Raw genomic sequence first — 17,656 nt, forward strand, 5'->3', positions numbered from 1 at the left:
CCATAGAGTGGGATCCTTGAAAGCAAGAGCCAAAGTAAATCTTTCCTCCTTTAAATCAACCAGCTCGGGCATTTTGTTAGTGTGACAGATGGGAGAAGCTTAAATACACTATTTCTATTAATATCATCGAAACTGTGTTTATATTGAAATCTGTCCCACAATCTACATGTGAAAACTAGTCTCACACCTTTATGTGTCCTACATTTATGTGCATAAAGTAGATTAGCTGGATGATCGGAAAACATATTTGCAAAGATGTCTAAGAACTTATCTGAGGAAAGGAAATGGCAAAGAAACACTTCAGGCGCCGACGAGTCTCTGCGATCACGGAGTACATGGCACACTGCTGTGGGTGAGACCTACACTGCATCTCTTTCATTGTTCATTTCCTTACTGATGTTTCCTCTGGTTTTCAATGAGGAGACTGAGATATAGGGAGGGTGAATAGCAGAGTTGCTGAACTGAGATCACACAAGTGACAGGGTGACAGATGACATCACTAGAGGCAGCAGAACCCAGACCCTAAGAGGAAGCCACTGAAAAAGAGATAACTTGGGGGATCATGCAACAGGAGCAAAAGACAGTCCCAAAGATAAACCTCACAGGGAAAGGAGATGTCCACTGTCCTCCATGCTGGGTTGGTTCCACATGCTAGGTACAGAAGCATCATGAGGCAGAAATGACTAGTAGCTATCACCAAAGCATTGTGACTTGCCGATGAAGATCTGTAGAGAAGAAGCAGCAGCATGCATTTATAAAGAGTGGATACATGATCTGACATGAGTGCTCTACATGTTCATGGCGATGGTCGCGTCTAAGAAGGTGCCGCCATCCATGCAAGGGCGGCTGCGGAACAGACAGGGCTCACCTTGAAGCACTGGCAGTCCAAGTGGAAAAATCACTTTGGAAAAGTGTTCCCATTCCCCACACAGATTCATAATTAGCATGAATCTTTCAAGGGTTCTAGCCAGGAGTCCATCTATTCAGTACATTTTAGTCACAACTAACATCCTTTGTGGCCTCCTACCCCTGAAAGCATTTGTCTGTCAGTCTGATTGTTATATGAAACATATTTTCCTGAGTATTATTATATGACATGATTTGCCACTTAATCCAAAATATAATGTTGTTAGCTGCAAGAGTAAAGTCCATAAAGTCATTGTTTTTGTACCTAATGTCCACATTCAACTTTTTTTAAGAATAATGTCTTTATCATCTTAATTAGTCTCTGCTGGTGTATGATTTTTTAAGTGATTAATGTAGGTTTTTGGACCAAACGTCTCATAATTCAGTCAGTAAATCTTTATGAAATGTCTAGTTGGTCAATGAACTATAAAGAAGATTTAAGCAATAAATACAATTCATGTAGAAACTTAGAACCTTACAATTCAATCAGCGTGTCCTCTAAAACTCCCGTAGGCAAAGCATAATTGTTTATCATTTTTACAATATTTATGTTTATTTTATGTGCACGCATGTTCTGCCTGTGTGCATGCATGCACCACAGCATGTAGTACCCACCGGAGCTCCAGGCACTTGTGGGGTGTCTTGTGGTGCTGAGAACAGAATCTGGGTCCTCTGTAAGAGCAGTCATTGCTCATAACTGCCGACCCAGCTCCCAGCTCCCTCGGGGTGTCAATTGTTTAAATAAATTAGCAAGCTGCTTTTTCTATCTCTAAAGGATGATTGTTATTCCTTTAAAAAGAAAACGTAACCATACTAAGAAATCTAGCCTATAATAAGACTTCTATTTCTATGACAGCGGTAAAAATTATACCTGATACTTTTAATTTTTTCTTTCTAAATGCAGCAATGATCTAAGTTTCTGAGGGGGGAAAAACAATCACAGGAACACTTGCTTTTTTGATTTTTTTTGTTTGTTTGTTTTAAAGTGAAAATGTTTCATTGTCAGGTCACAATTTCCATGGTGTAAAGAGCCCACTGGCTGGCCTGTTCCACACTGACTGTGGACTCAAGCCTTTAAACCCACTTACTACAACACGGAAATGTCTGTTTCTTCTTTCAGAAAAAAAAAAAAAAAAAACCACCACCCTGTGATTAAAACTCCCCACAGTTGTTCTTAAAGAGCTTTAACTGTTTAAAAAAAAATTTTTTTTTCTATTTTTACCAGAAATTGTCCTCTCCACACAAACTCGGTGCCAAGCTCTACGAGCAGTTGGCAGCTGAATGACTGAGTAGTCATCCCTTCCTCCCTGCTTCCTCCTCTCTGTCCACAAGGACAGGGGTGGTCGCTTTGAAGATTTCTAGTCTTTCCACAGTGACCTCCTTTTCAGCTGTGGCTTCCCTCAAAGGAACAGACTACCCAAAACATCCTCTCAGCCATGTAGTATTTGCCGTAGAATACTGAATTTTAGCTATTCTGATGACAGTAGGAGAATCCTGAGTTCAAAGACAGCCTGGACTAAGGAGTAAGGAGGCCCTATGAGCAAGGGTTGGGGAAGGGAGGCAGAAGGAATGAGGGAAAGAAGATATCCAGGCCCAGGAATCCCCAGATGACTACAAATCGAAATTCTAAAGGCAGAAGAATGCGAGACTGATGTCCAGAGCAGACAAGGGGACCTGTACCTGTATCACGAGCATTTTCTTCTCCTTCGTATTCTTCTTGGGACTGGTCTGGGGGTACCTGTCCCAGTGTGCTTTGCTGTTGCTGTTAATCCCAAAGATGTGAGAAGAAAGACCACTGATAGAAGTCATCATGGCCAAATGAATTAAAGCAAGCAACTAATTTAAGCAAACATTTTCATTCTTGTACACAGGTGGCCAGATTTAGACCTAAGGAAGGCAGGGTTTTTATAGCTCAGAGGTAGGGGGATTTGACAGGAAGAATAGGCAAGGTCACAGAAGCAGAACCCAAGCACAAGTCGGTCATAACCACCTCCTGAAACGGGGATGTCATTGCGAGGTGGCCCTAACAAGGTCATCATAGCAACAGGTAGGCAGTCATAACAGTAAGTTCGTCTTCTGGGGTATGGGGTATGGCTTGAGCTTCTATCTGTCTCTTTGGAGAGAGTGTGAAAGGGTCACCTAATCAGGGTTCCAGTTAATTATTTAGAGGCTACCTATATCAAATCAAACACAGCGAGTCCAGGCCTTGCAGTCACTCTCTGCTGCGACCTCTTCCCTAAGTGAGAAAGACCTAGTGTGTTTGTCTACGTTCTACAACCTGGAGAATCTAGGACACAAAGTTCAGGCTAAGTCAGGAAATCTGCTTATCATACCATTAGAGGCACACTTTAAAGTGTGTTTAGCAATCTGTCTGATGCCTCAGTCTAGTGGCCAGTAATAACACCCCATTAGCACCTCATTAGTCAGAGGTTTGCTGGAGAGTCCTAGGCCAAAATGATTGAGGCTAAGGTTTCCTCTAGTCTCCTACGTGCCTCAGTAGTCAGTGAGTCCTAAAATAAAATGCATCTGAGATCTAAGTCGGTATTTCATAACAGAAACAGGAGGGCAGGAACACATTTTAATATCCAGCTGACACAGCAGCATAGCCTACGAGCACCTAAGCAACAACACATGCCCCCAAAGTCTATAACTGACCTCCGCAATCTCTTGGTTCTTGTCTGCTTTCTGTATGCCAGCATTGCCACTGTCTGTGCGCCACCTGATCCAGGAATTTATGCCACTGCTCTGGCCTGCCAAGGGCACTGAGATGATCATGCCATGGCTCAAATATTTCCTCTTGGTCAGTGAGATGGCTCGCTTGGTAAAGTCACTTTCCATGCAACCATGGTGATCTGAGTCCAGTCCTTAGAGCCTGTATATACACACATAAAAGGACCGCCACATGTGCAAACACACAGACACCTGCTCTCCCACAAACATTATAAACACAGGCACACACAGTTTTCAAACATTTTGTTCACACAGTAGCAGCACCTCCTCCAAGAGGATCACCGCTTGACCTGCACAAGTCCTTTGATCACATGACATTCCACATGAGACCTGAGCCCTCTGCAGGTGTCTCCAAAGACTCAGCAGAAGAGTAGCCAAATGCTAACTCAGAAAGTTAGCATAAGCCTTGCATAACCAGGAGTCCCAGAAACTTCAAAACTGTTATTTGAATGGCAAAGTCAAGAGCTCTAACATACAAAGGTAGGAAAGAGAGGGGTTCTTTTTCTTTTCATTTGTTTCTTTTTATTTGTTAGCATCTGTTCATATGAGTGTGCATGCATATATATGCAGGGTACAGTGTATAGAAAAGCTCAAATGTCACCTTCCATCTAATTTTGGAGATGGTCTTGCACTAGCCTGAAACTCTACCAAAGAGGCCATGCCACTGGCCACAGAACTTCCAGGGATCTATCTGCCTGTCTCCAATATCAGCATCAATGGGTAAGCATGCTCATTATATTCACACATGTTTTTCCAGGCAATCTGAGTATGCTGATGCACTGCAAAGGCAATTTTCTCTTGCATATATTAAGTAGTCTGTATACTGGGCTGTCAAGTTTCCATTCTGACATCCCATGATGTCAACTGTGGAATTCCTACATGTGTAACACAGCTGAAAGCCAAGTTGCAGATTTAGGAACTTAGATTTCAGATCAAGAATGCTCAAGTTGACCTTCTGTGGTATTAGTGAAGATGAAAGTGAACCCGTGAAGAGAGCAGACGTACAGCTCGGAATCCATTCCCTCACCTATGAGCTAAGCAGTTTCCTTGTGTATTGGTCAGAGCTTCAAATACTAGAAGAATCTTTTGCTAATTGTTGGTCTCTCAGATGGGATGCCCTGTGGTGCTTATTTTCTTCTGCATTTTTAGCATTGTTTCCATCTCATTTTTGAATAACCAAACAATAAATCCCTTGGGTTGGTGAAATGGCATATCAGCTAAAGATGCTTACCACCAAGCCTGACAATCTGGGACCCACATGATAGGCGTAATGGGTATTCCTGGTTGTCAAGTTGACTATATCTGGAATGAACTACATTCTAGAACTGGAAGGCTCACCTGTGATCCTGATCTTGAGGCCAGGAGATACAAGTTTCTCACCTGGATCTTGGCATGGAGATCATGAGGCATATGGTTATGAATCCTAGGAGACTATAAAGCAAGAAGATCTCTGAGTTCAAGGTCAGCCTGGGACAAAACAAGTCCCAGATCCAGGCGTGGTGGTAAACACCTTTAATCTGGGCCACACCTTCTGCTGGAGACCTACACAAGGAATTGGAAGAAGGAAGATTCACTCTTCTTTGCCTGCTTGAATTTACTTGTGGAATCTACTAGCCTTGTGGGACTGAGCTACTACTAGAACCTTTGACTTCCCATTCACAGCCGACCATTGTTGGTGAGTTGGACTACAGACTATAAGTCATCATAACAAATGCCTTCACTATATAGAGACTATCCATAAGTTCTGTGACTCTAGAGAACCCTGACTAATACAATAGGAGAGAGCTTCCTCCTGAAAAAAAATTGTTCTCTGAACACTACACCACCATTGTGGCATGAATTCTGCCTTGTGTACAAACACATGCACATGCACACGACACATAAATGAAATGTAAAAATAAGTAAGTAAATAAAGCCTGTGCTGATTGGTAACACTCTTACCAACTTGGTGTATCAGGATTGACAAACAAACATGCAAAGCCCTCTTTTGTTTTTGAGACAGGATTTTCTGTAGCCAGTGTATTCTCAAACTTTGTATGTAGCCAACAATAACCTTGGACTGCCTCCTGCCTCCACATCCTCAGGGCTGGGATTCGGAGCATGTATCTCCATGACCAGTTTATATGCTACTGGGATTGAACTCAGGACTTTATGTTCACTAGGCACTCTACCCACTGAGCTACAGCCCTATAAACAAACTTGAAATTGACATTCTGTAAGACAGACAGACAGACAGACAGATGTATGCATCCGTGTGAATAGTCTCAGAGCACAGATGATGTCAACTCTGGACTGAAGAGTGATGAGGAGCTTCAAGAACTTCCTGCCTTTGCTGTTCTGTGGGAAACTGAGACTGGGTCTCTCTATATAGCTCAGGCTAGTCTGGAACTCACTGTGTAGCCTAGGGTAGCCTCAGACTACTAGAGTAATATTCTGGTGTGGGCCTCTTGAATGCTGGGAGGACAGACATAAGCCACCATTCCTGGCACCTGCCTTTGCTGTTAATGCAGTATATTATATTTGTCAGGTAATGTGTTAATAATGGTTGCGTTAATGGTCCCCTTGGGTTGTTTGGTTTGTTTGGGGGGTTTTCGAGACAAGCTTCTTCTGTGTAGCCTTGGCCTGAGTAAGTGTCCTAAAACTTACTCTGTTAAACAGACTGGCCTTGAACTCAGAGATCCCTTGCCTCTGCCTCCCAAGTGCTAAGCATTAGAGGCATGTGCCACCACTGCCTAGATAATGATCAACTTGTAATCTTGCAAAATGTACAGATGAGCTCTAGAGAGGAAGTATCTGCCAGTTCAAAAAATGAATTTTCTGCTGCCTGCAGCTCCCCAGCAAGTCCACCTACACCACCTACACATGGGCAATTCCCTGTGTGCTGTGTGCGCCATGACCAGCCTCAATGTATCAATCACAATCCATGTCAAAGATCAAGGGCGTCCATTGGAGCCGGCACACAAGGATCACAGGATCTTTCTGATCCCCCACTTGGGGCGGGGGTGGCTGTACTGTGTTGCCATGGTTGCAGATGTGACTGCTGCACAGTTTCACTGAATATAATCCTTCTTACTTGTCTTTCCCCACTGTTGTGTATTATTGTTATTATTATTATTATTAATTAATTATTAATTATCATTATCATTTCAAAGATATAACAAACTTTCTCATTTCTTTAGCCAGAAATTTGTTCTTGGTCTTGAGTTTAAACATTTCTCATTTGAGAACCCAGATGCTTGCTTCATGCAATGCCTCTGAAACACAATTTTTAAAAAGAGCTACTAAGAAAATGAAACACGGAGAAGGCTAAATGAATGCGCCTCACAAGCAGAGTGCTGGGTCTGTGGAGACAGACTGAGCGGGGAGAACGCACCCCCGTGCTAAGAGCTTGCTGAGCTAACGCCAGTGTTCACAGAACAAGCTCCTTTTCTCTCCTTGGCCGAGCATACTCCACATGCTGCCTGAAGATAAGAAAGAAGGGGGTTGTCTGCACATGTTTCCCGTGGACATGGAAGGGTGAATTTTCAGGAAGGGAAAACCAGCAGACTATTTCAAAGTCATATTTTTTCCCCATTTCTGGACCAATTATGAGAAAGAGGAGGAAAAATCCCTACCAAGTTTCTGTTTGCTGAAAGGAACTGTGTCACCAAACAGAGTGATGGTGCAGAGGGACAGACAGGTGGCAAGCAGGCTGGGGTTTCTCATCTTTACACAGATTCACTACTAAAACCTTAAGATACACCTTAAATATGCAATGTGGACATACTTGAACAGGTGTCCCTTTTCCTTCGTGTTCTTCAAAATGTATTTCTAAATGAAAGGGAAAGTCCATGAAGCACAACAGGAAGAAAGGCATTTTGTTTCTGGGGACAAAAACAGAGACTGACTCAAACTCATTCAGAGTGTAAGCGCCAGACCAAAACACAGCTCAGGGAAGAATGTGTGCCTAACAGGAGCAAGGTTCAAAGTTGGACACGCCCCCCCACCCTATAAAGCAGCTATGCTAGGACACACCTGCAATCCCAGCATCCCAAAGGTTGGGAGTATAGGGAGGACCTTGAGTTCAAGATTCTCCTCAGCTACATTGTGAGTTCAAGGCCATGAGACTTTTATCAGGCCCATAGAACATGGCCCCCAAGAAGAACTATGGGGGAAGTCAAAGCAAGTCTTGTCCCTGAGGGAGGTACATGGTTCTAGAGCAACAAAGACTCCATTCAGTTTTTGCTGAAGAATTTCTTGATAATAATAATATCTTCCTCAAATAGTCTGCTCCAGCAACACAGTCATGTCTGAGAAGCAGGACAGATGGCCACAGGCTGTGGAAGTTTCTGGTAAAGAATGCCACTCTTTGTGATTGAGAAATGAGGTCACTTTGAAAAAAGTAAATGTCCTGAAACAGAGCTATTGGACAAGGAGGTATGGTTTTGGGGGGAGACTCTGGGGTGGGTTGGGGGTTCTCTAGATTAATCTTTCTATCTGCTTCCAGAGGACTCATTCAAAAGTTGACACTTTGTGCAAAGAACATCCTGGGGTTGACCATGACAGGCAGGTGGCACTGCCAGCAGCGATTCAGCAGCAGGCCATCAACCTGTGGGAAAGTCTGTGTGCTGGTCCAGCCCCTTTGCTAAGCCCTGCAACCTCTCCTTGTCTGCCACCCCCACCCAAATTTGGAAGCCCAGGGGTAGGAGAAAAAAAAGAAAGGCGATGTAAAGTGTGAGAGGAAAGTAGAACAACATGGAAAATAAAAGACAAACGCGGCTGGGATGTGCCAGCCAGCCATCTGCACAGCTGAAGGCTTCCCCGGCAAAGAAAAAAGAAGAGCCCCACTGTTCCTGAATCAACTGCTTCCTATTCACGGGCTCACTGCACAGGACTAAATTCAAAATGGCTCTTGGGAAACGCTTGCCAATCCTGTGGTCTCCGTGTAGGCCTTATTTTTCCTTTTCTTTTTAAAGCCGGAGGATGTAAGTCTGTATCCACGCTGTAAACCAGCCAGCACTCACTGGAATGAGTCAAAGCGACCTGGCATTAAATCACAGAGATTCGAGCTGCTAATAAATGCAGCAGACTCCGTCCATTGTTGATTAATTCTGACTGGAATCTAAACAGCAAACAACAAGCCCTCCTCTGAACGGCTCTGGCACCCATGAGCTTGATGTGTTTATTAGACAAGGCTGTGTTCCTCGGAGCTTATTAACAACGGATTAAAAAAAAAAACTGCAAACAAATCTAGGTTTCTTATTACGATTTAAGTGTGGGTACCACGTACTAACCTTCTTAGAGTTTTACAATAAAGACAAACAAAGCTAAAACTTACCATTATGGCAAACTAAGGTCTTGGTACAGATGTTGAAAAGTTATTGTCAATACCCAACTCCCACCCTCAGACAAATAATCAAGATTACAGTTTAATTTTATAGGTTTAGAATTGCTACTTTTTGAGATTTATTTTATGTCTAGGAGGGTGTCTGCCTTCATGTATGATGCTGTCTGTACATCCACCACGTGTATGCTTGCGACCTCTTGGAGGTCAGAAGATATTAGATGCCCCTGAAACTGGAGTTACAGATGGTCATAAGCCACCATGTAGGTGCTGGGAACTGAACCTAAGTCCTCTGCAATAACAGCCAGTGCTCTTACCCTCTAAGCCATCTCACCATCCCCTGGGATTGCCACTTAAGAAAAGCCAAAACCAACAAACAAAAAACACCCTCCATTCTTAAGTGGGAATTTAAGCACCACAGGAGGCTGGGAGGTAAACTCTTTGCAAATCCTACAACCTACCGCCCATGTTTAAAAATCATATGGGGCTAGCGAACTGTTTGCACTTCATTAGAGTCGCCACGAATCAGAGTTCCCGCAGAATGGTCTCAAATGGGCTGGCTGTGTGCCAGTGGGATCTCTATATGCTGCTTCTGCTTCGGAGTGATGATTTTATATAGGCTTAGTGTCAACTAAGAGTTCAGTTTATACCATGCGTGGTGATAGCTTGAGTTGCCCCCGTCATGAGAAATCAGGGACCAAACACAAGTACCAGCATTCAAACCTTTCCTTTGAATCCACGCTGACCATTCAATCCTGGTGGACTCCTGAGGGCTGACGGAAGCTATGGGCACCCCAGTGGTCTTTGAGAGCTGTATGCTTCAAATGACAGAGAAACAAAGATGCAGAAGCTTGTGTGTAACCCCATGGAAACTAATAAAAGTTACTGGCCTTAACTCAAGCTACCTAAAGACTATAACTTAATTTTTCTGACTTATAGATCATCATAACCAGTAACTATGTGTTACAGCTATGTAAATTCCACATTCCTGGCATTTTAAAAACTTTTTAAAGAATATGTGAAGAGAGAAATTGTTCACATTTTGGCCAATTAGGAGAGTTCTCATCCAACCCGGACACTTAGAAGACCCGTGGGTCCACTGAAGCAACATCTTGATGGATATCTTCCCAAGCCCAGCCCCAACCCACACCCACACCCCATCCCTACAGCCCAGAGATGTGAATTCAGAATGGAGGTACTCCCCAGAGCTCCTCCCAGACCATAGTTGTTTCTTCAGCATGAAGGTGCTCCCCAGAGCTCCACAAACCATCACAGAGCAGCTTGGTGGCTCTGAAGCTAACTCATTCCCTCCCCCTAATCCTAAGCTAGGTCCCTCTCTATAGCATATAAACTACTCAGCTTTTGTTCCTACTCTTGCCCCGCCCCCCAGGAAAGCATTCAAACATTGATAGTGAGTATAAAAAGACGAGAAGAGCTTGTTATAAATTTGATTGATCCACTCCACACAAAGATTTCTGCAATTGCAGTGATGTTCATAGTCATAAATATGACTCATAAGCCAAGAAGGGTATTTGTTTTTTTTTTTTACGCTGTCTGTTAGCTTTTTGTCACTGTATTGGAACAGAGAGGGACAAGTAGAGAAAAGGAAAGATTTGGTTTGGTCCTTGGTTTCAGAGCTTTGGCCACGGTCAGCTGGCTCTTGGATCTGCATTGAAGCAGGGCCCCATGGTGGCAGAGGGAGGACGGTCAAGAGCAAGGTACATCACTCCAGGACATCCCATAATTACTTGCTTCTTCCCACCAGGCCCAATTCATCAAATCCACTGATGCAGTTATAATTTCTATAATCTGGTCACTTCCATTAGTGCCACCATCCAGGGACCAAGTCTTCTATAATATGTATTTAGAGTAACATTTAATATCTAAAATGTAATGGAAACTCTGTAAATGAATCCTTGTTATCAAAAGAGCATTATATTTAAAGAAACAGATTGCGTGAAATACATAGCATTATATCTTCATGACAAATGTCAACAACTTCATTTTAAAATTTGTTCCAAAAATAAAAATCATCATTTAATGTTACCTTGAAAACTTATATTCTAAAAAGCTGGATAACTCAATAGAAATAAAATCAATAAATGCATGCTATCCAGAGGAAGGCCTTGTCAGGCATCCTGAGAGGAGTGGTCCTCCCAGGTGAAGGCTCAATATATGCCCCAACAAAGAGAAATAGAGGGGAGAGGGGAGAAGGGACTTATACCTGGAGGCAGGAGGTAAGAGGAGGTGTTGGGGGTTTTTGGGGAGCGAGAAACTGGTAAAGGTTTATTATTTGAAATGTAAATGAATATTATATTCAATAAAAAATAAAAATAATAATAAATGCATGCCATCTACCAAAATTAAGTCATGATGATGTAAATAACTTAAACAGACCCACTCAAGCACTGAAGCAGAAGCTGCCGTTGGACTTAAAGAAAAGCTCAGGACCAGACAGAGTCACGCTCACCCTATCAAACTGTCAAGGAAGACCTCAGCCCAGTTCTTCATGATTTGTTCCATATAATAGCAAGTGAAGAAACACTTCTAAATTAATTCTATGAGGCCAGGATTCTTCTAATGCCAAAACCAGGAGGAGAGAGAAAGAGACAGATAGACAGACAGACAGACAGAGACAGAGAGAAGAAGGGAGAGAGAAGAAAGGAGAGAGAGAAAGAAAGACAAAGAGACAAAGAGAGACACAAAGAGAAACTCCAAACCATTTCCTTTGATAAATGCAAAATTTTTCAACAAAATACTTGCAAACAGAATTAAGGAACATATTAAGTTTATACTTTAATACCAAGCAGGTTTCATTCCTGAAAGGCAAGTCTGAGTATATATATCAACAAATATAAACACCATACAAATAAACTGAAGAACAGAAATCACATAGTTATTCCAAATCATCACTGAAAGGACACTTGACAAAGCTCATTCTGCCTCCGTGATAGAAGTTTTGGAGCCTTTAGAAAGAGATAAGGCACACCTGCCAATTTTCTATCAAGTAAAGGCAAACTAAGAGCATTTCCTCCAAAATAAAGAACAAGACAAGGACATGCTCTTATCCAGCATACCTGGGTCTTGGCTATAGCACTTAGACATTCTAGAGAGAAGCATGAAGAGGATAGAAATACAATAGGAAGAATCAAACTCTCTCTATTTGCAGATGACATGATTCTTAAGTTATAAGACACAACTGAATCTACTAGAACACTCCTGAACTCAATAAACACAAAGTTGCAGGGTAAAAAATCAATATTTAAAAAGTAGCCTTCAAGCCGGGCAGTGGTGGCACACGCCTGTAATCCCAGCACTCCGGGAGGCAGAGGCAGGCGGATTTCTGAGTTCAAGGCCAGCCTGGTCTACAGAGTTCTAGGACAGCCTGGGCTAAACAGAGAAACCCTGTCTCCAAAAGACAAAATCCAAAACAAAACAAACAAAAAAAAGTAGCCTTCATTTATAGCAACTATGTACTCTCAGGGAAAGAAATTAGGAAAGAAATTCCATTCAAAATGGTTTCCAAAAACTAAGTATTTAAGAGTATATATAGGGGCTGGGGAGATGGTTCAGTGATTAGGAGCACTTGAGTGCTCTTCCAAAGGACCTGAGTTCAATGCTTACATGGTAGTTCACAAGCATGGAATACTTGTGAATACTAAGAGCATTTCCTCCAAAATAAAGAACAAGACAAGGACATGCTCTTATCCAGCATACCTGGATATATCTTATAATGGAATCAGATTCTGCATTCTGATGTGCATGAAAATAGAACACTCGTGCACATAAATAAATAAGAAATCTGGAAAAAAGATAAAAATCAATGTTAAAAAAGAATATATCTAACTAAAGAAGTAAAAGGAAACCACAAACAATCCTAGAAGATGGAAAGATGTTCTATGCTTGTAGGCTGGAAAAAATTAATACTGTGAAAATGATTATACTGCCAAAACTAATTTACATATTTAATGCAATACCTATCAAAATTCCAATGCCATGTTTCACAGGCTTAAAAATAATACAAAAATTCATTTAGAACCACAAAAGACCATGACTAGCCAAAGTAATCCTAAGGAGAGAGAACTCGCTGGAGATGGTACAAGGCAGGACCTAAAATTTACTACAGAGCTGTAGAGAGAAGGACCTTAGCACTGATATAAAACACTCAGGAAAACCAGTGGAGTAGAACAGAGGATCTGAGAAGAAAATGACAATATTATGCCCACTTAATTTTTGAATAAATGAAAACCATACATGGGGCAGAGAGGACAGTTTATCCAACAAATGGTTCTGGAAAAACTTGATTTCTACCTGAGAAGAATAAAATGATAGTCTATAAACTAAGGGGTAGAATACCTTAATTTGAAATCTGAAACACTAAAACCACTAGAAGAAGAAAACACAGTGGATACTTTCAAAGATATCTGGGAAAAGCAAGAACTTTTTGAATAGAATACCAACAGCACAGAAACCAGTCCCAAATGTCCACAAATAGAATTTCGTGAAAATAAAAATTTTCTGTATAAGCTAATATCCAGGATTTACAAAGAATTATGGAAATTAGATACTAAAGAAAGAAAACTGCCAATCAACAAATGGGCAAATGAACTGAATGGACAATTTTCAGAGAAACACAAATGGCCAATAACTATTTTTAAAATGCCCTTTATGTTTTTGAGAAGCCTGAACTACTTAGAAGTCTCTCTGTCTTTGTTTCTCTGTCTCTGTCTCTGTCTGTCTGTCTGTCTCTCTCTCTTTCACACACACACACACACACTCACACACAAAATCATGAGGAAGAAGAGAGGAAAAGTAGGGGAGGAATTGGGGAGGAGTTCTCTTACTAGATTCCATCTTTTGAATGTTTCCACTAACTTAGCTGAAGTGATACACCATCAGAGGCTTACAGCCATAAAGACCTGAGTTCATTCCCCAGAATCCACATTAAAAATGTTTTTAATCAAGAACAAATAAATAAACAAGCATAGTGGAGCACACGTATGATCCCAGCAGCAGAGACAGCAGATCTCTGGAGCCCAACTAGACTACTTGGTAAGTTCCAGGCCAACGTGAGACCTTGTCACAAAAAAAAAAAAAAAAAAAAAAAAACCCGGTAGCTGACCCCTGATGATGGCAGATGAGATTGACCCATGTCTCCTACATGCAAGTGACATAGGACAACATGAACACTGACACCAGTCTCCATCATGTCCCCAAAGAACAATACTACAGACTAAGTCTTACTATTATTATTAGTTGATGCTTAGGCCTATGGAGAAGACTCAAGGTCCAACCCAGAGTACTTTTTCAATTGTGGTGCTATCCCAATCATCGCTGTAGACTGTAACAGCACATACCCCAGACAGAATATAGTCAGTAACAAAATGCAATTATAGTCTATATTCTTTTGACGGTTGCCATGGAAGTAAAATCCAGTGTTTTCCTCTCACAGCGAGTATCCCAGGGGAAGAGGCTGTGTTCTGCTAGAAAAGCATCTGGCAGCCATGTTCCCTATGAGAACAGAAAAACTACAGTTACTATAATGGAAATACGAGTAAAAGAGGAGAGTCAAATAGTTAATAAAACTGTGAGAAACGTTGGAGCTCTTTAATAAAGATAAATTTGGTTCTAATGAAAACAAGAGGCCTCTGGGAGCTATTTTGGTTGGCAAAACCTTTTAAAATGCTTGGGCATGGATTGGTAGACTGCTATCTCTCCCCCCTCCCTATGTTCCTTTGGACCAAAATGCAAATTAGCACAACATTTTGGTTGTATTAGAAGAAAACGTACTGCTATTATTCTGCTAAACGACAATCTCCAGAAGACAACTGCTAATGGCATATTGCAACTCCTGTAGATGAGAGAATTATTCAATCCTCAGAGAAACTGCTTCCTGCAGTAGGTGGACATTAACACACAGACCCACAACTGGACAATGCACAGAGTGTACATTTGGAGCACTCAGCCCTAAATGGGATGTCGTCATCACACTCTTCCTCCCAAGGCTCAGAGGTCTATGAGGAAGAGGAGGCAGAAAGATTGTATGAGCCGGAGCTGGTGGACGACTCCAGAGAGACAGTCTGCTCCAGATACGGCAGGAATGATGCACACATGAACTCATGAGACCTTGGGAGCATGTCCCAGACCTTCACAAGTTCAAGCCAGACAAAAATCTCAGTACAGAGGAAGGGACATAGACAAAAATTCCCACTCATAGCCAAGAAGCTATTGTACTTGATAGCTGCTGGGAGAAGAGGAAAATCAGTTTTCATCACTAGAGTAACACTGAGTGTGGCAAGCACACCCTAGGGCCAATACAACGCAGACTCCATGTCTCATTGTGCTGTTCGTTTGCTTCTTCTTAAGAGGGAAAGAACGTGAGTTTGAGAGGTGAAAGAGCATCGGAGAAGAGTTGGAAGAGGTAAAATAGTATGACACAAATATATTTTATGAAATTCTGAAAAAATAAATAAAAGTCATGGCCAGGCCATGGAGACAATTAAAGTGTTTGTCTCTCAAGAACCTGAGTTCAAGCTCCAAAACCCATGTAAAAAATAAATAAATAAATAAATACATAAATACATAAATAAATAAATAAATAAAATAAAATAAAATAAAAAAGCCAAGCATGCATGGTGGCACACAGTTGTCATCCAGCAATGGGGACCTGTAGAGACAGAAGGACCCTGGGGCTTCCAGGGCACCCAGCCAAGCTACCAGAAAAGCACCAAGGAAAGAGTCCCTGTTTTTTTCTTTTTGTTTGTTTTTTTTTTTTTTAAATCCCTGCTAGGTTCCGGGATTGCAAGTACCCCTGTGTTCATCGCTTTTTGTTGCTGGGATAAACACAATGGGCAAAGACAATGTATGGAAGAGAGGGTTTATCTTGACTCACAGGTTCACAGGGGCCATCCATAATTCAGGGCAGGAACCCAGAGCAGGAAACAGAGAGATCACGTCTCAACCACACAAGGGAAACAGAGAAAATGAACTGGAAGGAGAGCACAGCTATAAACTCTCAAAGCCTACCAAGAGTAGCACTTCCTCCAGGAAGCCTTCGTGTTCTGAAACAGTGGTTCTCAACCCTTGAATACAGTTCCTTGTGTTGTGGTGACTCCCCAGACATAAAATTATTTTGTTGCTCCTCCACAAAGGTAACTGTGCAACTGTTATGAACTGTAATGTAAATATCTGATATGCAGCATACGTATATGTGACCCCTGTGACAGGGTAGTTTTACCCTCCCATGGGGTCGTGACCCCAAGACTGAGAACCACTGTTCTAAAAGTTCCATAATCTCTCAAAGCAGTGCTGCCAACCGGAGACCAAATGTTCAAACACACGTGTAAGCTTACAGTTTTCAAAACCTACTTTAGTAAGTGTATTGAAAGGCTTTCTTCTAGCCCACCACCCACCAGAGGTAGTAGGAAGGAAAGGTTATTAGGGCAAAGGAGGCTGTGGACCTGTTTAGAAATAGTTCTTTGAGGCAACCCCAGTCTGCATTGTCAGGATATCAGAAGTCCAGTTCACACAAATCAGCAACAGTAGCTCAATCCACTCACAAAGGGCATTCACAAATCTACCTGGAAGGAACCATGTGGTTCTGCCAGTTGGCCCAGGTTTGCAGAAACAGCAAGAAACCACCAGAACATTCTTTGATGCGTTTCTCTCTACAAAGTCATGACAAACGATGACCAGCAAAGAATGACAAGGTGAACCGATACCACACGGCCCTGCCCACTGTCTGTTGGGTTATTTTTATAATCTTTCTAAACATCTCATGTCCTCTCAAGGAACTGCTGTAGCAAGATATCACATATGTCCTTTTTTTCCAGGCAGCTTCCAGAAAAACACATGTCTGTCCTCAGCAAAACAACCTCCCACCTGTCTGCTTTATCGAAAACATACTCTCACAAGACAGTTTCCAAAAAAAAAACACATCACACGACACAACCGATTCTCCAAAGAAACCAGAGATTTCCACTTCATATGAAAACCTGTAGAGGCCTCATTCAGACCTCCACAGTGCCTGTAGTGGCTTGTTTATATGGTGTGAGGTCACAGTCAATCTCAGTTGTCTGTGTTAATTACTTGTTTTATTATGGTTATGGAAAACAAATCCTTTCACAATTCACAGACTATGCATTGCTATCATAAGTCAAATACCCACACGTGGCATGCATCTCTCTGTCTTGCTCTCTTTTCTTCTTGCTATGATAAATATTCTGATTAGAGCAACTTAGGAGAGAAAGGGTTTCTTTTGACTTACAGGTCCATCTTGGTCCATCCCTGGAGGAAGCAACAGAAGAAGCTCAAGACGACAGTGATCACACTGCATCCAGTCAGGAAGCAGGACAACAGGGAGTGATGCACGCAGGTCCCTGCTCAGCCAGCTTCTGCTCCTACAGAGTTTAGGATCCCTGCCTGCCCAGGCAATAGTTCCACCCACATGGGTGGACTCTCACAGGCCTGCCCACAGGTCAACCTGACTCAGGCCATCTTTCACTGAGACTGCAGACTCAGGTGATTCTCCATTGTGAAGTGAAGTAGTAAAACTAACCACTACAACTTGTAAACCATTCTTCCTCTTCATCCCATTCTTCCATTTGCTATATTTCTATGACGATACTAGACTCACTCAACAATAATAGCTTTATAATAAGCTCGGTGTGTGGCAGAGCAAGTCACCATTGGCACTTC

Source organism: Apodemus sylvaticus, chromosome 4, assembly GCF_947179515.1.
Source record: "Apodemus sylvaticus chromosome 4, mApoSyl1.1, whole genome shotgun sequence".
Lineage (NCBI taxonomy): Eukaryota > Metazoa > Chordata > Mammalia > Rodentia > Muridae > Apodemus > Apodemus sylvaticus.